General features: G+C 41.5%; 1 protein-coding gene across 15 annotated transcripts in view; it reads right to left on the bottom strand.

Moving 5' to 3' along the window:
• Positions 1–22,198, bottom strand: part of DIO3 (iodothyronine deiodinase 3) — a 161,171-nt gene that overhangs the window by 5,275 nt on the left and 133,698 nt on the right. For 12 of the 15 annotated variants that reach the window (XR_009152670.1, XR_009152673.1, XR_009152681.1 and 9 more), the window contains one exon: positions 14,031–14,110. The gene's annotated coding sequence lies outside the window, so the exon portion shown is untranslated. Of the gene's footprint in view, positions 1–14,030; positions 14,111–20,200; positions 20,307–22,198 lie in introns of all 15 variants that reach the window. The other 3 variants (XR_009152678.1, XR_009152676.1, XR_009152679.1) reach the window with 1 other exon arrangement.

Genomic DNA, 22,198 nt, shown 5'->3' with positions numbered 1-22,198 from the left:
CTGTTACCTCTCATGTAGATTACAGGTAGTCCTCAAGCTATGACCGATCATTTAATGGTTGTTCAAAGTTACGACAGAAAACACCCCCTCCCCAAAGTTCAGCTCTTAAAAAAAAAGTAGCTTAGAAACCTTTTTGTTGCCTGCCTGCCTGCCTTTAGGATTCAGCTTCTGCATTTGGTGAAAAATTGTGCTGTGGCCGCTTTTGCTTTTGGTCTGAACCTTTTTATTTTATTTTATTTTATTTTATTTTATTTTATTTTATTTTATTTTATTATTTTATTTTATTTTATTTTATTTTATTTTATTTTATTTTATTTATTTATTTATTTATTTATTTTTATTTATTTATTTATTTATTCATTCATTCATTCATTCATTCATTCACTTTTTATACTGCCCTTCTCCCGAAGGACTCAGGGCAGTTAACAGCCAAAATAAAAACAACATAGACATAAACAAAAATTAAAAACATATTAAAAAACTGATTCTAAAATTTGGCCAAATAAAATTAAAACTATCGTAAACCTTCATAAAAAAACCCATTAAAATTTTGTTAGGCTAGCCCCGCACGGCGGAATAAAAAGGTCTTGAGCTCGCGTTTGAAGGTCCGGAGGTCGGGGAGTTGAAGTCTTCAACTTCTCAACTGCAAACAGCCTGCAAAGAGATTTCCTTAGCTTGTTGGCTTCCTTTCTTCTACTGTACTCAGCCTGGTTGCTCATCAAGGCAAGTTATGTCACCCTCTTTCCATGCGGGCAGCTGTCTTCCCCAAAGGCTAGCAAGAGCCAGGGGAGATTTGCAGTCTCCCAATGGCCAGCTGATTGGGGTAGAGACCCATCATACAAGCTTGGCATCATCGGTCAAGCATGGAAGCTTATTTGGAAGCCTCTCCGGCATTGCAACGCAGTCCTGAGCCCTAATCTACAGTAGTGGCCAAAATTGTAGAAATCTTTTTGGGAAAAGTGTCTAAAACTAGCTAATAACACCACTTTTTTTTTTTGGAGTAGTACCATAAAATTATATATCAATGGAAAGATAATTTAATAAAGAATGTAATGCAATAATTTTTATGAAGGATTTGTTATTAGAACAGCAATTACAATATAAAGAAGACAAATGAAAGTTTTTCATGTAGAAAAAAATGAGATATACAAAAATTATCATCGTAGAAAAAAATGAGATATACAAAAATTATCACCATAGAAAAAAGGAGATATACAAAAATTATCACATCAGTTAACTTTTAGTTGGGTAACCTTTACCATGAATTACGGCCTTACAAGATATTCCCATGGAGTGAACCAAATCTTTTAGTTCTGCAGCTGTTATAATGTGAAACGAAGATTGAATGATTGCTTCTATTAACTGGATTTTATTGCTGGGTCATTTCTGACTAACAAGTTTCTTTAGTCTAAGCTACACTTGATCTTAGCCAAAAGGCCGAGAAGCAAACTCAAAATGTGTAATTAGAAGTTATTGGTTAAAGGGATTAAGTAAAATGTGGAATAAATTTGTTAAAATTTTAATTCCGGATATAATCTTTTTGGGGGAGACAATTGGAAATTGGCCGATTAAAAATAATATAAAACGTAATGAAGTGATTAAAGAGGAAAATATAGAAATTATTAGAGATTGGATAAAAGTTATGGAAAATGAAAGGAGGAATAAAGAAATTATTGAAAAATTAGGGTTAAATTGGTTTGAAAAATACAGATAGAAAAATGGACAAAAATTAAGGAAAATTATTGATAAGTAGATGTGAAACTGAATTTGAATATTTAGTATCTCGGATTATGAAAGATGAAATTGGGCTAAAGGGACTCGTTAGTAGGGTTTATAAGATTATAAATTCTGATGAAAAATTACAAAGAGTGATGAGGACAAATTGGGAAAAAGATCTTAATATTGAAATACCAGAGTCAGATTGGAATGTGAATTGGAATAGTAGAATTATGAGAACTTTATCTATAAGGATTAAAGAGCATAATTATAAAGTTGTTTGGAAATGGTATTTGACTCCAGTAAGATTGTCACAAATGGATAAAAAAATTAGTAAAAAATGTTGGAGATGTGAGATGGAATTGGGGACTTATGAACATATGTGGTATAAATGTGATAAGGTTAAAAAGTTTTGGCAACAATTGGAGAAAATGATATTTGAAATGATGGGAAAGTAATAATATTGAGAGTGGAAACTATATTATTGTTGGTAATTAAGGAAATAGAATTAACAAAATATGAAAAAGAATTGATTAGAATTATGATTATAATAGGTAGAATTATAATAGCTAGATATTGGAAATTAGATGTGATTTTTAGAATAGAAGAGTGGAATTCTGAAATGTGGAAATTAGCTTTAAATGATAAAATGACATGTGATATTAAAATTAGAAGTGGTGTGTATAAAGAAGATATTTTCTGGAAGACTTGGAAACCATTCGTGGACTATGCGCTTGGAAAATTGGATGCTTCGGTACCTGTACCTCGAGAACGTGGATTTTGGCAATCATGAGGACATATCCGAAGACCCAAATCTTCCTTTTTTTTATGTATAGCACAAGGGTGTAATAATGTATTTTCTTTTTGTATTGCTGGGTCATTTCTGACTAACAAGTTTCTTTAGTCGGCTCCATAGATTTTCAACTGGGTTAAGGTCTGTGCTATTCCCAGGCCATTCCAGCTGTAGAATATGATTATCTTAAAACTCCCAAAAAAAATATTTTTTTTTATGGCATTATTAGCCATCAAACCTCAAAAATACACTTTTCCCAAAAGGTTTCCACAATTTTGGCCACTACTGTAGCGTCCCTTCTTTCTTTCTTTCTTTCTTTCTTTCTTTCTTTCTTTCTTTCTTTCTTTCTTTCTTTCTTTCTTTCTTTCTTTCTTTCTTTCTTTCCTTCCTTCCTTCCTTCCTTCCTTCCTTCCTTCCTTCCTTCCTTCCTTCCTTCCTTTCTTCCTTTCTCAAGTGTGATTGGACACACAAGGAATTTGTCTTTGGTGCACATGCTCTCAGTGTATATAAAAGAAAAAAAAATACACTCATCAAGAATCATAAGATACAATACCTAGTGATAGTCATAGGTTACTAATAAGCAATCAAATCATACTAGGAAACAAACAGAACAATATAAATCGTAAAGATACAAGCTACATGGTTATAGTCATTAAGTGGGAGGAGATAGGTAATTGGAAGGATGAGAAAAAATATAATAGTAATACAGTCTTAGTAATAGTTGAAAGTGTTGTGGGAATTAATTGTTTAGCAGAATGATGGCATTGTGGAAAAAAAACTGTCCTTGTCTAATTGTTCTGGTGTGCAGTGCCCTATAGAGTCATTTTGAGGGTAGGAGTTGAAACAATTTATGTCCAGGATGTGAGGGGTCTGTAGACATTTTCACAGTATACATCTGACTTGTCAAGTAGTATTTGTTTTAACTTTCCATATGCCTTACATAGAGATGTTGAGGGTTTCCTCTGTGGGAGATTAAGTGTAGGGAAGAAGTAATATTTCTCAGCGATGGCTCCGATGCTGTGAAACAACCTTCACCTTCTGGTAGAAATTTATGCCATTTCATTTCAATCCTGCCTTATTATTTTTATAAACAACTCAAGGTGGCAAACGTATCTAACGTTCCCTCCTCCTCCTATTTTCCTCACAATAACCCTGTGATGTGAGTTGGGGTGAGAGAGAGTGAAGGGACCAAATGCCTTCTCTCTGATATTCAGGAAGGCAAAGCAAGTTCGTCAACAGAACTTCCAATACTTTGTGGGAAGGAGGGGCCTCCTTATGATGGTTTGTTGTTATGTATATGTTGTTTAATTTGGTAGTGCAGTATAAAATAAGAAAAGCAATAAATAAATGTAAGTAATTGGTTTGATCTTTTCTTTAAAAAAGTGATTTATTCTAAATAGACATGCATAGAATCATGCCGAAACATGACACAGTGTTAATTATCAATAACTATCTGATTGATACTGTTTGGTATTCCTTGCATGGTCTATATTTTAGCACATTTTGTTTAATGACCGATTGAAGTTACAACAGTATTGAAAAAAAGTGACTTATGACAATTTTTCACATTATGACTGTTGTAGCATCCCCATGGCCAGGTGATATGCATTTGGATGCTTGAAAACTGGTTCATATTTATGATGGTTGCAGTATCAAAAGGTCATGTGATTAACTTTTTGCAAACTTCAGGCAAGCAAAGTCAATAGGGAAGCCAGATTCACTTAACAACCATGTTACTAACTTAACAACTGCAGTGATTCACTTAACAAATGTGGCAAGGTAAAATGGGACAAAAGTCACTTAACAAATTTCTCGCTTAGCAACATAAATTTTGGGGTGATTTGTGGTTGTATATTGAGGACTACCAGTATATAGATGTAAATTATTCTGTATCTATTAAAATAGCAGAATGTAAAAATTATACATGTTATTTTAAGCTTGTGTCGATTTAAGCCAACAAATCGATTCATTGGTTCCGACCCAAGCGCCTGATAGACCCGAAGAGGTTTCTGACGGAGCTTGGGCCACTTTCTGAGGACCTGGCTCACGGCTCGGCGGAAGAACTAGTTGCTGCCTGGGAAAGGTCGGTGGCTGGGGCTTTGGCTGAGCCGTGCCTTTGCGGCCTCTGACCCGGCGCCGATCCCGACCAGCTCCCTGGTATTCCGAGGAGCTGAGAGAGATGAAGCGCCGGAAAAGATGCCTAGAGAGTGATTGGAGGGCTAGCCGTTCTGAACCTGATCGAACACTAGTTAGGTCCTATATTCAGACCTACCTGTTGGCGATAAGAGTGGCAAAACGTGAGTATTTTTCCACTTTTATTGCATCGGCAGATAACCTCCCAGCCTCCCTGTTTAGGGTGATTCGCTCCCTACTTCATCAGGGGGCGCGGGAGGACCCCTTGCAGGGTTGTGCTGAGGATTTTGGTCATTATCTGCATGATAAAATCGCTCAGATTCGGGATGGGCTGGACTCTGATTGGGTGGATTCAGGTGGGATGACGGAGGCTGTTCTTGGTGATGTTATCTGGGATGAGTTTGATCCTGTGGCTCCCGAGGACATGGACAGGATACTGTGGAGGCTGAATGCGACCACATGTTTATTGGACCTGTGTCCCTCCTGGTTGGTATTGGCCACACAGGAGGTTACATGAGGCTGGCTACAGGGAATTGTTAACGCTTCTTTGAGGGAGGGTGTCTTCCCGTCCACCTGCCTGGATCCAACTGTTTTATCAAATTACCGTCTTGTCTCCAACCTTCGTTTTTTGGCGAAGGTTGTGGAGAGTGTGGTCACACGACAGCTCCCTCAGTACCTGGATGAAACTGTCTATTGAGACCCGTTCCAGTCCGGCTTCCGACCTGGGTACAGCACGGAGACGGCTTTGGTCGCATTGGTGGATGATCTCTGGAGGGCTCAGGATAGGGGCTGTTCCTCTGTTCTGGTCCTATTAGACCTCTCAGCGGCTTTTGATACCATCGACCATGGTATCCTGCTGCGATGATTGGAGAGACTGGGAGTGGGGGGCACCGTTTTTCAGTGGTTCTCCTCCTATCTCTCTGACCGGTCCCAAACGGTGTTGGCAGGGGAGCAGAGGTCGACCGTGAGGCGCCTCATGTGTGGGGTGCCGCAGGGGTCGATTCTCTCGCCTCTCCTGTTCAACATCTATTGAAGCCGCTGGGTGAGATCATCCGTGGTTTTGGGGTGCAGTATCACCAGTAAGCTGATGACACTCAGCTGTACATTTCCACCCCTGACCACCCCAATGAGGCCATCAAAGTGATGTCCCGGTGTCTGGAGGCCGTACGGGTCTGGATGGGGAGGAATGGGCTCCGACTCAATCCCTCCAAGACTGAGTGGCTGTGGATACCGGCGTCCCGGTACAGTCAGATGGTTCCATCGCTGACTGTGGGAGGCGAGTCATTGGCCCTTATGGAGAGGGTTCGCAACTTGGGTGTTCTCCTGGACGCTCGGCTGTCATTAGAAGAACATTTGACGGCCGTCGCCAGGGGACCCTTTTATCAGGTGTGCATGATTCACCAGTTGCACCCCTTCATAGACTGGGATGCCTTGTGCACGGTCACTCATGCCCTCGTCACTTCCTGCCTGGACTACTGTAACGCTCTCTACATGGGGCTCCCCTTGAAGGGCACCCGGAGGCTCCAACTGGTCCAGAATGCAGCTGCGCGGGTGATAGAGGGAGCCACAGGTATCACACCTCTCATGCGCAAGCTGCACTGGTTGCGGTGGTCTTCCGGGTGCAATTCAAGGTGTTGGTAACCACCTTTAAAGCGCTCCATGGCTTAGGATCGGGCTATTTACGGGACTGCCTGCTGCCACCAATAGCCTCCCATCGACCTGTGCGCTCCCACAGGGAGGGTCTCCTCAGGGTGCCGTCAGCCAAACAATGCCGGCTGGCGACCCCCAGGGGGAGAGCCTTCTCTATGGGGGCACCTACCCTCTGGAATGAGCTTCCTCCGGGGTTATGATCACTCCCCGACCTCCGGGCCTTCCGACGCGAACTCAAGACCCTTTTATTTCATCGCACGGGGCTGGCCTAATGGGTTATGGTTTTTAATTGGGGTTTTACTATTGATTTTTAATAGTTTAATGTTTAGCCAAATTTGAATTAGATTTTTATAGTGTTTTTTAATCTATTTATGTATATTGTTTTATGTTGGCTGTAAACCGCCCTGAGTCCTTTGGGAGAAGGGCGGTCTAGAAATTTAATAAACTAAACTAAACTGAAATAAACTAAACTTGTGTGAAGACAGTTGTACAAGGGAGAGAAAGACAAGAAAAGAAGAAATAAAACATAATTTTGATACTGAGACATTTTAATATTGCCTTATTTGCAGAAAGACTTTGCAATGTGAGCAGAACTTTGTCAGGCCTAGAGTCCTTCATTCTAATCATGTTGAAAACTGATCTCTAAAAATGCCCAATGCCTAGTGAAATTGCTCTGATGATTCATCTGGAGAAGAAGCCGAGATAAGGCTGGGGTCAGATAACTCCGATTTGCGTAGAGAAGGGAATTTCCCAAGTTTTTTAGCTAATTCTTTTTCATGGACGGGAAACATTTTATAGTCAATAAAATCAAAATATTTGACTCTTAAGGAATCTGTTAACAGGATTAGACCAGCAGTGAGCTTCAGGCTATACAAAACTGCTGTTTTTCATAGACCTACTAAATATGATGCAAAACATGATGAAAAATGCACCCAATGTTTTTTTCTGGACGAACGTCAGTATTTTAAATTTGCAAGAGACTGGGTATGGCTTAACACAATGCACTATTCTGAAACATGGTTGCCTTGGTTTTGGCCTAAAGGACCAACCTGGGCTTAATGATTCCTGGATGTTGGACTGGATGTTACATTTGTAAATCAATAAATAGGCCTCTCTATTTATATTATGCATCATCATGAAAGGATGAAAGGAGAGAAAATGCAGAAAGGTAGAATATAAATGCTATATTAGCAAATGAAATGGCTTCCAGATTTCGGGCAAAGCCATTATTGTTTACAACTGTATCAATCAGCCTGTAGATAATGTGTTTGTTTAAAAGAAGTGATGACCTCATTTTTCTTATAGCCATTCACGTGGAGGTGCTACTATCCTCTCCAATGAAATTATCTTCCTAGGATTTGGAAGGCTATTGTTCCAGCATGCTTCCAAGGTCTTTATATAATTGTGTGACAGCATACATCCTTCCTATGCTGAGGTTTCAGGTTCAGTCCTAGCCATTTTTGGACAGAAACCCTGAATGATTGATTGTCAGTACTGGTTGAGGATGGGCAAACTTCTCTCTCTCTCTAAGGGTCACATTTCTTTTGCAGGAAGATGCAAGGTAGGTCACAGGGAAGCCAAAAATACCTCTGGTGCTCTTCCCCCTCCCTCTTCTGGAACTCCTCTTACTCTATGCTCTTCTCTGTTACTTGTGGAAAACAAGCTCTTCCTGAGTATTTGGAATTGCTCGCTTGCAGAGCCCATCTGAAAGTAGGTCAAGGAGCACCAACTTTGCTGGGATTGCTCATTCCTGCGGTAGACAGGAGGGAGCTGGACTAATAATCTGACTTGAGATAAGCAACTTTCTGCAAGACCAAAGAAAAGTACAAATTATGGCCATCCCCAATATTACCGTAATGCACATTCTTATTTAGGTATCTTTACCTAATTCTCCCTGTGTAGTTCCAGTAATACTTTTACCTGGTGCTTTCCTGACAAAGAGTCAACAAATACTTGCTATATTTTAATTTAGAAGGCAATGGATTTTTTTTAAGTCAGCTGTCAAACCTTTTGAGTACTTTTTGAGTAATTTTGGACATAGAAAATATATGTAATTCAGTCTGATTATTATGTTTACTGTTATTTTAACTCTCTGCTATGAGAAAGTTAAAGTTTGCAGATAAAATGGGGCATAACTCACTTAACAAATGTCTCATAGCAACAGAAATGTTGGGCTCAATTGTGGTCGTAGGTTGAGGACTACATCTATGTGGTGAGATTTCCTTTTCAATAAATTGCCATTTGTAAAAAAAAATACGCATTAAAGATGAAGTTGCAATGCATTATTAAGTTTTCAAATTACCAAATTATTTATTACATTCATACTCCATGTATCTGTTTATACAATGTTCAAGAAAGACTGCATATTTTAAAAATGATAAAACATAATAAAAAGAATGAAATCACAAGTAGTTTAACAATAACAAGTTTGATGAAAGATATGAGTTTTCATAATTTTCCTAAATACTGGAAGAGTGTGGACCAAATATACTTCCTTGGGAGTGTTTCCCTTATCCTGAAGGCCACAGGAAAACCTTTTCTTGTTAAGTGAGCTTTAAACAAAACAAATATACGAACACTATTTATTTGTTTGTTTATACAAACACTCTTGGTTTATTTGTTGCTTGTTTCTTCCATGATTTTTTCTTAATTTTTTTAAAAACAGTTTAAATATGCTTTTAAACATCATTTCTTTGGAAAAACTTTCTTTAAGATAGCTGGTTACATATTATTCACTAAGTGATATTCAGACCTAAAACAACGAGTGGCAATTTTGCCTTACATATGTGAATAAAATACAAATGCTTCGAATCTTCCATGTCAAGGTGCCTTAAGTTTGTATAAAACTCCTGCTTCTCTTTTCTGCTGACTTAACTCACTGTGTGGCCTTGGTTAATCCATCCTTCCCTTAGTCTTATCTTTGCATCAACAATATGAAATTGATCCAATTATTTTTTTTAATGTTGCAGAATTCATTGAAATCATGTATTTGGCAGCCAATTTGTTAATCTGATTTATATATCAATCTAAGGCAGGGTTTAATTTGCTGCGAACTGATTACAGTACAATTGGTTGGCTATATAAATGTGAGGAATAAAATAAATTCACATGTCACACTCAGCCATATACTGCACAATGGCTCTGGTAACATAAAACCAAACATATAATGGTCTGCCAGATTGTGTAAACCATATAGCAGAATTCCCTTGGGATAATTTATTAATTGGACTTAGTCTTAAACACAGTTTATAAATCTAGTCTCTCAATCTAATTTAAGTTGTTTCTATTCAGGTTGATGATTAAGATAAATTGGGGGAGGACAGCACTTGCCACATCTGGCCTCATTAAAATCCATCCAGCCACCCATAATGGATGGGTATTCATTAAATGCATCCGATGCTTAGAAATATGCTATATAAATCTTATGTTTAAGTACTTTAGTTCCATTCTTCATCTCAAAACAGATACTGTAGTCTGCAACTCACAACAGCTTCTTCAGTGACCATTCAAAGTTATTAACAGCACCGAGAAAAGTAACAGGGGCCTCTGGTGGCTCAACAGATTAAGTCTGTCTGTTATTAACACAGCTGCTTGTAATTACTGCAAGTTTAAGTCCCACCAGGCCCAAGGTTGACTCAGCCTTCCATCCTTTATAAGGCAGGTAAAATGAGGACCCAGATTGTTGGGGACAATAAAAAGTTGACTTTGTATATAATATACAAATGGATGAAGACTATTGCTTAACACTGTGTAAGCCGCCCTGAGTCTTCGGAGAAGGGCGGGATATAAATTCAAATAAAAAACAAAACAAAAAAACAACAACTTATTTTTCAGTTATGACCACTGCAGCATTCCCATGGTTATGTGATCAAAATTCAGAAGCTTGGCAACTGACTCATATTTATGACCATTGCAGTGTCCCAAGTTCATCTGATCACCTTGTGCCATCTTCTGACAAGCCAAGTCAATGGAACAATCAGATTCACTTAACAACGATGTTACTAACTTCACAATTGCAGTGATTCGCTGCAAACTGTGGCAAGAAAGGTCATAAAATGGGACAAAATTAAGAAATGTTTCACTTAGCAACAGAAATGTTGGGCTCAGTTGAAGACATAAGTCAAAGACTTCGTGTATTTAGAGACTGTCAGACTGCCTCTGATTATATTTAGGAAAGAATACACCTTGACTTCATTTGAAAATAAAGAAAAGTACTTTTACTAAATACATCCGGACAACAGCAGTGTAAAGTTGGATCTGAGACAAAATATGGCTAACATCCCATATCCCCTCGTTAGTCCCTCCTTCCCACAAAAGGTCAGGCAGGCCTGGTCCAATGCCAGCTCCTTCTCGCCCCCCCCCCCCGCGTGGTAATTTTCTTCCGAAGGTCTCCGGCAGTTTCTTATCTCAGGAATGCAGGGTACGTTGGAAAGCCCGCGCGTCTGCCGTTTATGCTGATTCAAACATTTGCTGCCCTCTCCCCTCCTTTTATGTCAGACGACACTCTTAAAGAGCCCTTTTTAATCTGAATAGGATAGTATACATCTTAGGTTCATGGCTATTTTACATTTTTTTTTTGTTTGAATTTATACCCCGCCCTTCTCCAAAGACTCAGGGCGGCTTACAATGTGTTAAGCAATAGTCTTCATCCATTTTTGTATATTATATACAAAGTCAACTTATTGCCCCCAACAATCTGGGTCCTCATTTTACCTACCTTATAAAGGATGGAAGGCTGAGTCAACCTTGGGCCTGGTGGGACTTGAACTTGCAGTAATTACAAGCAGCTGTGTTAATAACAGTAGTCTGCTGAGCCACCAGAGGCCCTTTAACATACTGACACTGCAATCTAACTACTGAATACAATTTGCACACATATAACACAAATAGAGTGAAACTTGGAGTGGAGGCTGACAGAGACCATGTTTTTAATATCTCTACCAGGAGCAAGAAACTGCTATTTTTTTTGTTTCAGGAAAACAAGGCTTAATGCTGATGTTTTATTGTGCTCATTGGATGTGTGTGCTGTCAATAAAAGACCGAAATGCACCAACGAGGCACATGTTTGTTGTGTTGAAACCACTGGCTTTTATCCATATATACATGTGCTAAGCTGGTGCTTTTTGCTTATGCTTGCTTCTCTAGCAGATTCCAAAAATGAAGTGAAGGCGTTTTGAAAGTTTTATGTAAAGGAGGCAGAACTTCTAATGTCTTTTTCTAGCAGAGGCTTGCTGTACTAAAATAAAAAAGGTTAGACGCTTCCTGGTAACTGGGTTCATAAATCACAGTAAGTGATGTGGTCTGTTCTTCATTTAGTGCAAAGATTATACACTAAGCAAGACACGACTTTGTGCGATATACGAAACTAGCTAGTATAATATTAAATTGCAAAAGTAATTAGTAGGATTGCTGTGTTGGAATTTCTCAATTGTTGTATGGTATTATGGCTGAGTGTCATGGTGAATAGCTTATACCCCAGTGCATTATTAGAAATTATTGCTTAGGCATGACACTCTACACATGAATTAACATTAATCATGATTTAGCAAATGTGCCAGGGATATCACACCACAACTCATGACAAACTGACACTATTTCGCTTTTAAATATATCTCCAAACTAAAATAACAATGTGGCCTGATCAAGACAGGATAATCACATGGTTTTGGAAGTGTTAATACCCAACCTTCTATATTCTACATCCGTGATGGCGAACCTATGGCATGTGTGCCAGAGGTGGCATGCAGCTCCCTCTCTAATGGCATGCGAGCCGTCGCCCCAGTTCAGCACTGCTGCGCATGTGTGCGCACCTCCTACCAGCCAGCTAGTCTTCCGGTCTCTGCTGCGCATGCATGAGGGGACGGGGCACGGGTGGGGGGGCATGTGCACATGTGTGGGGATTGGGCGCATGCAGGGGCAGCGTGCACATGCATGGGGCATGTGTGGAGGCGCCACATATGCATGCGTGGGGTGCATACAAGTCGAGAGCATGTATGTGTGGGGATGCACGGTGCATTGCATTTTGGGAGTTCGGGCGCGTGCTTAGGGCACTTGGTCTGGAAAAGGTTAGCCATCACTGTTCTATATAAAATACATTCTATGCTCAAAATGAAGAAGTCCAGACTTATTATCTTTGCTAGTCTTAAGCGAGGCCTAAACTAAAATAATTCCCATGCCACACAATGCAAGACTGCTGATGTTGCTCACACAGCCATCATTTCTACATTGCCCTGATGGTTGGGATCCTTACCAGTAGTAAACCAAACGTTTGCAAACACCAGGTTGTAAAATGCTATTTTATTTGGCATTGCTAAAATATAAAGTCATTGCAACAAAACATGAGTGTGTTGCAAGCCTTTTGGATGAAATGTTTATTCCATCAATCTTTCAACATGATGGAACTGAGTAGCTCTACTAAATCCAAATAAATAATGCTGCTTTGAGGGCTAAAACAGATATAGTATCTTTCATGCAATTAATAGTTCATGAATGTTTTAAAACAATAGATTCAGGCTAGATTAGAAACAGGGGTCATAAGTCACATTACATATGTTTATTTAATATCAAGTATTCATGTATTTGCTAAATATATATCTATACTGGAAGTAGGTCTATGTCCCAAAGGTGCTTTTTCAAGAGGCAACTTTTTTCAAGAGCACCTTTGGGACAAGCATGACCTGCATGACTGAGAATCTCCATGGACAAGTAGGTCCATGCTTTCTTCCTGGACTTCTGTTCTTTCTTCTAGTTCAGGATTGGAAATGTAACTAGAAATTTCAGGAAGCAGCTACTTTATAAGACAGCTCCTAAGGTTCTGCAGCGCAATTTTGTTATTCAGATTCCCTACCGAGCCATTATGGTTGGTGTGGTATTACACCAACCAGGAGACGGTTCCCTGGATGAGCCGTGGTGGTGCAGTGGTTAGAGTGCAGTATTGCAGGCTACTTCTGATCACCGGCTGCCAGCAGTTTGGCAGATCGAATCTCACCAGGCTCAAGGTTGACTCAGCCTTCCATCCTTCCAAGATCAGTAAAATGATGACCCGGATTGTTGGGGGCAATATGCTAACTCTGTAAATGGCTTAGAGAGGGCTGTAAAGCATTGTGAAGTCTAAGTGCTATTGCTATTGCTATTTAAAGCAAATGGGTCCAACCGTTGGCCTGCATGTGGTCCTGGGCAGCTAGTAAGGATGCCCCACAAGATAATAAACTTTATATATAACACACAGTCACTATATTATATATTTTATATACAACCCAAGACAATTCCTCTTCATTCAATGCAGCCTCAGCAAGCCAAAAGGTTGGACACGCCTGATTTCAAGTAAAAATTCTCCTCCACAAGAGCAGAAGGAATGCAATTGAGTGGGTTGTGGTTTATGGCTACAGCAGCCTTCTTGGATTTATTGCCCTTTGGATATACCAGATCTGTTGATCCTCAACCTCCAGAATTCTCAGAATCAGCCTTGCTGAAGATCACAGATGCAACATATTTGGAAGATACCAAAATTAATGCATGTCCTCCTTCAGATCTTATTTAGGAGGGAATGTGTCTGGGATAGTTACATTCTTTATACAAGAAAAAACAAAATCACTGGGGATGAAAGCACTGTCCACCATGTGTGTTCCTTAATAAATTAAGAAAAACTATATTAAATTTCTTTAAATTGTTTTCTGAAACTTGCTGGAAATGGAACATTTGGAAATAACATAAGGCATGTAGGTTTTTTTCTTCTTACCATATTGTAAGTCTAATTTGTCTAACAAAATCTTGGGGATGCTTCTTCATAGGGAAGGAATCCTTGTGTTGCTTTGGGCCCTATGGAAGAAATTTAGAGATACAATTATAATAAAGGAAATTGAAGCATGCCCAAGCAAATTCAACATCTATTTTGGTCAAAATAACAAAAACCAAAACCTGAAACCAATCACCGCCCCCCCCCCCAAATTGGTATTAATTCAGGTCACAGATATATACATTTAGTGGCACCCCGGCTTTTGAGCTCAGTGATGAAATCAACAGATGATTTGCTTGAATGCTGTTTTCAAGTGCAGATTTCATTTCAGCTTACTCAGATGTGTAACTATTATTTATCTACTCATTAATCTTCTACTATTAATCTACTATTAATCTTCTCATCATTCCTATCACCCATCTCCCCCACTTATGACTGTATGAATTTAACCTTGCTGCTTGTATCCTTACGATTTATATTGACTGTTTCCTAATACAATTTGATTGCTTATTTGTACCCTATGACTATCATTAAGTGTTGTACCTTATGATTCTTCATGAACGTATCTTTTCTTTTATGTACACTGAGAGCATATCCACCAAGACAAATTCCTTGTGTCCAATCACACTTGGCCAATAAAGAATTCTATTCGATCTATTCTATTCTATGTGTTATTAACTAGCCAAGTGGCATACTTCTTTCTGCTTAAGAGTGAACGCATCAGAAGGAAAGGTGGGAATGATATCAGTTGGGTAAAATTATAACCAGTGGTGGGATTCAAATAATTTAACAACCGGTTCTCTGCTCTAATGATTTCTTCCAACAACCAGTTCACCAAACTGCTCACAACCAGTTCTCCTGAAGTGGTGCGAAATGGCTGACCATATAACCATTGGTTATAACAAATTAATGAACGAAGATCCTGGATCCAAATTTTATAGGCTGGAATAAAGCTAGAATCCAGAATGTCTACCTTCGTTGGGTTTAAAGCCAAAGACATAACCTGTGGACCATATAAGGATCCTTGAATATATCAAGGGAATAGAATAGAATAGAATAGAATAGAATAGAATAGAATAGAATAGAATTTTTTATTGGCCAAGTGTGATTGGACACACAAGGAATTTGTCTTGGTGCATATGCTCTCAGTGTGCATAAAATAAAAGATACATTCATCAAGAATCATAAGGTACAACACGTAATGACAGTTATAGGGAAACAGTCAATATAAATCTTAAGAATACAAGCAACAAAATTACAGTCATACAGTCATAAGTGGGAGGAGATGGGTGATAGGAACGATGAGAAGATTAATAGTATTGCAGATTTAGTAACTAGTTTGACAGTGTTGAGGGAATTATTTGTTTAGCAGAGAGATGGCGTTCGGGAAAAAACTGTTCTTGTGTCTAGTTGTTCTGGTGTGCAGTGCTCTATAGCGTCGTTTTGAGGATAGGAATTGAAACAGTTTATGTCCAGGATGTGAGGGGTCTGTAAATATTTTCACAGCCCTCTTTTTGATTCGTGCAGTATACAAGTCCTCAGTGGAAGGCAGGTTGGTAGCCATTGTTTGGGATGAGTTTGACCCTGTGGCTCCCGAGGACATGGACAGGTTGTTGGGTAGGTTGAATGCCACCACGTGTTTACTGGACCCGTGCCCCTCTTGGCTGGTGCTGGCCACTCGAGAGGTGACACGAGGCTGGCTCCAGGCGATTACGACCGCTTCTTTGGTGGAGGGTGTCTTCCCGCCTGCCTTGAAAGAGGCGGTGGTGAGGCCCCTCCTTAAGAAGCCGTCCCTGGACCCGGCTGTTTTAGGTAATTATCGTCCGGTCTCCAACCTTGCCCGGCGAAGGTTGTAGAAATATGGTGGCATATCAATTTCCCTTGCACCTGGATGAAACTGTCTATCTAGACCCGTTCCAGTCCGGTTTCGGCCCGGCTACAGCACGGAGCGGCTTTGGTCGCGTTGGTGGATGATCTCTGGAGGGCCAGGGATAGGGTTGCTCCTCTGCCCTGGTCCTATTAGACCTCTCAGCGGCTTTCGATACCATCGACCATGGTATCCTGCTGCGCGGTTGGAGGGATTGGGAGTGGGAGGCACCGTTTATCGGTGGTTCTCCTCCTATCTCTCCGACCGGTCGCAGTCGGTGTTGACGGGGGCAGAGGTCGGCCCGGGCGCCTCACTTGTGGGGTGCCGCGGGGTCGATCCTCTCGCCTCCTGTTCAACATCTACATGAAGCCGCTGGGTGAGATCATCAGTGGTTTCGGTGTGAAGTACCAGCTGTATGCGGATGACACCCAGCTGTACTTTTCTACACGGACCACCCCAACGAAGCTTTCAGTGCTGTCCCGGTGCCTGGAGGCCGTGCGGGTCTGGATGGGAGAAATAGGCTCAAGCTCAATCCCTCCAAGACAGAGTGGCTGTGGATGCGGCATCCCGGTACAGTCAGCTAAATCCGGCTGACCATCGGTGGCGAGTCATTGGCCCCGATGGAAAGGGTCCGCAACTTAGGCGTCCTCCTGGATGAGCGGCTGTCTCTAGAAGATCATTTGACGGCCGTCTCCAGGAGGCGTTCTACCAGGTTCGCCTGGTGCGCCAGTTCGCCTTTCTGGACCGGGATGCCCTATGCACGGTCACTCACGCACTCGTGACGTCTCGCCTGGATTACTGCAATGCTCTCTACATGGGGCTCCCCTTGAAGGGCATCCGGAGGCTGCAGTTAGTCAGAATGCGGCTGCGGGTGATAGATGGAGCCCCGTGGCTCCCGTATAACACCATCCTGCGCAGGCTGCACTGGCTACCTGTGGCTTTCGGGTGCGCTTCAAGGTGCTGGTGACCACCTTTAAAGCGCTCCATGGCATTGGGCGGGTTACTACGGGACCGCCTACTGCTACCGAATATCTCTCACCGACCCGCGCCTCACAGAGAGGGTCTCCTCAGGGTGCCGTCAGCGCGGCAATGTCGTCTGGCGGCGCCCAGGAAGGGCCTTCTCTGTGGGGCCCCACCCTCTGGAATGAACTACCCCGGTCTTCGCCAGCTGGACCTCCGGACCTTCCGCTGGCTTAAAACACATTTATTTAATTGTGCAGGGCTGAGCTAAATTTTAATTTTAAATTACTGGTTTTAAATTGGCTTTTATTTTATATTTTAATTTTAAATTAATAGGCGTTTAGAATCGTAAGGATACAAACAACAAAGTTACAGTCATACAGTCATAAGTGGAAGGAGATGGGTGATGGGAATGATGAGAAAATTAATAGTGCAGATTTAGTAAATAGTTTGACAGTGTTGAGGCAATTATTTGTTTAGCAGAGTGATGGCCTTCGGGGAAAAACTGTTCTTGTGTCTAGTTGTTCTGGTGTGCAGTGCTCTATAGCGTCGTTTTGAGGATTGAAACAGTTTATGTCCAGGATGTGAGGGGTCTGTAAATATTTTCACAACCCTCTTTTTGATTCGTGCAGTATACAAGTCCTCAGTGGAAGGCAGGTTGGTAGCCATTGTTTGGGATGAGTTTGACCCTGTGGCTCCCGAGGACATGGACAGGTTGTTGGGTAGGTTGAATGCCACCACGTGTTTACTGGACCCGTGCCCTCTTGGCTGGTGCTGGCCACTCGAGAGGTGACACGAGGCTGGCTCAGGCGATTCGACCGCTTCTTTGGTGGAGGTGTCTTCCGCCTGCCTTGAAAGAGGCGGTGGTGAGGCCCCTCCTTAAGCCGTCCCTGGACCCGGCTGTTTTAGGTAATTATCGTCCGGTCTCAACCTTCGCGGCGAAGGTTGTAGAAATATGGTGGCATATCAATTTCCCTTGCACCTGGATGAAACTGTCTATCTAGACCCGTTCCAGTCCGGTTTCGGCCCGGCTACAGCACGGAGCGGCTTTGGTCGCGTTGGTGGATGATCTCTGGAGGGCCAGGGATAGGGTTGCTCCTCTGCCCTGGTCCTATTAGACCTCTCAGCGGCTTTCGATACCATCGACCATGGTATCCTGCTGCGCGGTTGGAGGGATTGGGAGTGGGAGGCACCGTTTATCGGTGGTTCTCCTCCTATCTCTCCGACCGGTCGCAGTCGGTGTTGACGGGGGCAGAGGTCGGCCCGGGCGCCTCACTTGTGGGGTGCCGCGGGGTCGATCCTCTCGCCTCCTGTTCAACATCTACATGAAGCCGCTGGGTGAGATCATCAGTGGTTTCGGTGTGAAGTACCAGCTGTATGCGGATGACACCCAGCTGTACTTTTCTACACGGACCACCCCAACGAAGCTTTCAGTGCTGTCCCGGTGCCTGGAGGCCGTGCGGGTCTGGATGGGAGAAATAGGCTCAAGCTCAATCCCTCCAAGACAGAGTGGCTGTGGATGCGGCATCCCGGTACAGTCAGCTAAATCCGCGGCTGACCATCGGTGGCGAGTCATTGGCCCCGATGGAAAGGGTCCGCAACTTAGGCGTCCTCCTGGATGAGCGGCTGTCTCTAGAAGATCATTTGACGGCCGTCTCCAGGAGGCGTTCTACCAGGTTCGCCTGGTGCGCCAGTTGCGCCTTTCTGGACCGGGATGCCCTATGCACGGTCACTCACGCACTCGTGACGTCTCGCCTGGATTACTGCAATGCTCTCTACATGGGGCTCCCCTTGAAGGGCATCCGGAGGCTGCAGTTAGTCAGAATGCGGCTGCGGGTGATAGATGGAGCCCCGTGGCTCCCGTATAACACCATCCTGCGCAGGCTGCACTGGCTACCTGTGGCTTTCGGGTGCGCTTCAAGGTGCTGGTGACCACCTTTAAAGCGCTCCATGGCATTGGGCGGGTTACTACGGGACCGCCTACTGCTACGAATATCTCTCACCGACCGTGCGCTCTCACAGAGGGTCTCCTCAGGGTGCCGTCAGCGCGGCAATGTCGTCTGGCGGCGCCCAGGAAGGGCCTTCTCTGTGGGGCCCCACCCTCTGGAATGAACTACCCCGGTCTTCGTCAGCTTCGGACCTCCGGACCTTCCGCGGGCTTAAAACACATTTATTTAACTGTGCAGGGCTGAGCTAAATTTTAAATTTTAAATTACTGGTTTTTAAATTGGCTTTTATTTTATATTTTTAATTTTAAATTAATAGGCGTTTAGAATAAGTTTTTTAACTGTTTTTATATTTCTTACATTGTATTTATGTGTTTTAAATGCCTGTACACCGCCCTGAGTCCTTCGGGAGATAGGGCGGTATATAAATTTGATAAATAAATAAATAAAATAATAAATAAATTGTTTTTTCTGCAGTTCTAATTATCCTTTGAAGTCTGTGTCTGTCTTGTTGGGTTGCAGAACTAAACCAGACAGTTCTAGAGGTGCAGATGACAGACTCAATAATTCCTCTGTAGAACTGTATCAGGGAAAGACAAAATCATGATTTTGGCCTACTGTGATTCAAGGACTGAAGTTAAAACTATGTATATATTTAATAATTAAGTTATTTTGTAACTACCACTGGCTTTCTGATTAAATTCTAAATGACAAATTAAACATTTTACCTCTATATGCCTGTTTTAATTTTATGGGGAAATTGCCTAGGGTTACTTTTTAAATGTACTTTTTTATTTTTTATAAAAGTTGTGCTTCTTGATAATACAATGGTTAAGAAAAATTGCACTGGGTTGTCACACTTGGTGGCCACCATGTAGGGTTTATGAGCCAGAACATGAGGCTGGAAGAACACAAACCAGTCTGTGCAGTTTTCTGGTGGCATGGGAAGGGGCAGAACAAGCATAGCTATGGGATTTACAAGAGTGGTATTTTAAAGTGATACTACCCTTTTTCAGTTGAACTGGAAAGCTTTTTTTTTTTTAAAAAAAATGTGTTCAGAAGAAGATAATGGTTAACTGCTTCCAAACTGTTGCAAAGCAAACAAGATGGATGTGTCCATGTAGCCACTATATGTGAGTTAGGCAAGTTAGCATTTCTCAGGCCAAATACTGTGCAGATATTCACAATCCCTATCAAGAGCTAAGCAGAATCTATTAATTTATGGAAAGGACGGGGAAAAAAATGATTGGTTTAAAAGCATTGTAAAGTGCAAGAAGATGACTACCCATTGCTATTCAGGGAAAGCACAAGCAATGGTTTCATTTTGGCTTCATTCACATCTTCAGTAAACAGCCTTTTGTAGCTGAGCCATGCTTATGAGATTTGTGCCAAGTCCTTACCTAGGAGTCATGTCAAGCCCTATGAAGTCACGAGATCTGTGATTCACTGCCAAATCCTGGTACAGGAGCTTGACATCATGTGGCATTACCTCACCAACTTTAAAATCTTTAAAACAATAAGCAGGGTCAGATCTGGTTTCTCACTGCATGGGAGACCAACAGAAATTAGTACAGGTAGTCCTTGACTTATGACTGGTGGCTTAGCAACTGTCCAAAGTTATAATAGACTTCCATGGAGGTATTTATGATCCAGTTCTGAAGGCCAGCCCTCCACCCACAGTCACGTGACCACATCAGGTGTTTGGCAACTGGCCCTCATTTACATCTGTTTGCGGTGTCCTACAGTTGTGTGACCACATCTCACAATGCTTTTGCTGAAAACTGACATTTACAAAACCAGCCCATAGCCAATCGTTGATTTGCTTAATGACTGCTGCAATAAAGGGTTGTAAAAGTGGGCTGGTCATGTGGGTGACCTGTTTTATGATCATCACAACTATGATGGTGATGGGCAGGCTCCATTATGGTCATAAGTCGATAACTACCTGTACAAAATCTAAGGCTAGCCCAGTGCTTCTTTTCTTCTTTATTACCCCAAAGCCGCTTGCCAGAAAGTCTTTTATTTAAATTTTGCTGTTTTGATTGGATAATGAATTCATGTCTTATTATCCCAAGAAAACCCCATCTTATCTAATTTTGAGTAATGCACTTAAAGCGTGAGCTACACTAAGTGAACAATCCCCCAGGAAAGCAGTTTCTACAGGTGACCAGCATGTTACGAAGAGCCAAAATGTTGGAAGTGGCTTCCCAGTCCCAGCCCCAAACCTTTTGTACATGCAATGCTACATTTGTCCCTTTTTGATCCCTGGCTCCCATGGACACTGCTGAGTAAAACCACTTCCTTATTGTTGCCAAGAAAATGAAAGGGAAGTGCTCATGTAATTCCCAGGAGCTGAGCTTGATTCCAGGAAGATCCTACCTCAATCTTTTCTGGCTACAACCCGATTTCTGAAATGGTTAGCCAGCAGCCGTATGAGAATTCAGGGTGACTCAAAACCCACATAACCTACCACTATGTTTAGAAATGTGAGTTTTGGATTATAGCTTACATGTTCAAACACTGCAGTTCTGTTGGTGGTCTGGTTGTATTTGACTGGTATTCTTTATTATATAAGGTCTAACTATACAATAATTATAAATAATACATAAATTAGCACTTGGGTTTGAGTAATACCTCTTTGCTCAATTCAAGTAAACAAAGTGCTCTGAAGATAATAGTGAAACAAGTACTGATAATAGCTCTTAGCCCAGCTGTAAGCAGTTGGCTGCCCAGATTTATTAAGGTCACGTTGCTTGGAGTAAAGCAGTTTTTTTTAACATGGGAGAACTATGGTAAAGCAAGCATATTTCCCACATTAATAAAACTAATAATGATCAGAATCAACATAAGGAACCTAGAAAAATGGAAAACTGCTAGGCATTTTTAAAAGTTTTGTGTATATCATAGCAATCCTTTGTAGGGAGAACAGGTAAGAATATCAGATTTTTTTATTCTTTCCCTCTTTCTAAAACTTTAGTATCTGCTGACCTGTATGTGCAATGTGAGCTAAGAAACAATTCCCTGCTACAATGCAACATATTATTGTTACTTTAAACTGTATGCCAACATTTGAAGTTGTGTGGCGTAAGATTAAGAGACCTATCCAAACCATAGCTGTGCAGGCAAAGGGTTGTAACAGAGAAATTTTACAAGCAGCGCAACTGCTCCTAAATGAGATTGGAAACATCCTTTCGTATCACTTGGCATCAGTTCTCTTCTGTAAGACAGTTAAGCTAACTGCCTTTTCACAACACTTTTACTCACCTCCCCCCAAAGATTACTCATGTTAGTACCAGAAATCTGTGGAGCAGGTAACCGTTCATCAGTAACCACAAAGGACAATATGCTGATAAGATGTGATGTAACCAAAGCCTCAAAGATTACTCGATGTGTGTAGT

The sequence above is a fragment of the Ahaetulla prasina genome, chromosome 1, assembly GCF_028640845.1.
Source record: "Ahaetulla prasina isolate Xishuangbanna chromosome 1, ASM2864084v1, whole genome shotgun sequence".
Lineage (NCBI taxonomy): Eukaryota > Metazoa > Chordata > Lepidosauria > Squamata > Colubridae > Ahaetulla > Ahaetulla prasina.
Note: the sequence above shows the minus strand (reverse complement) of the source record. Positions and strands in the feature narration are given on the sequence as shown.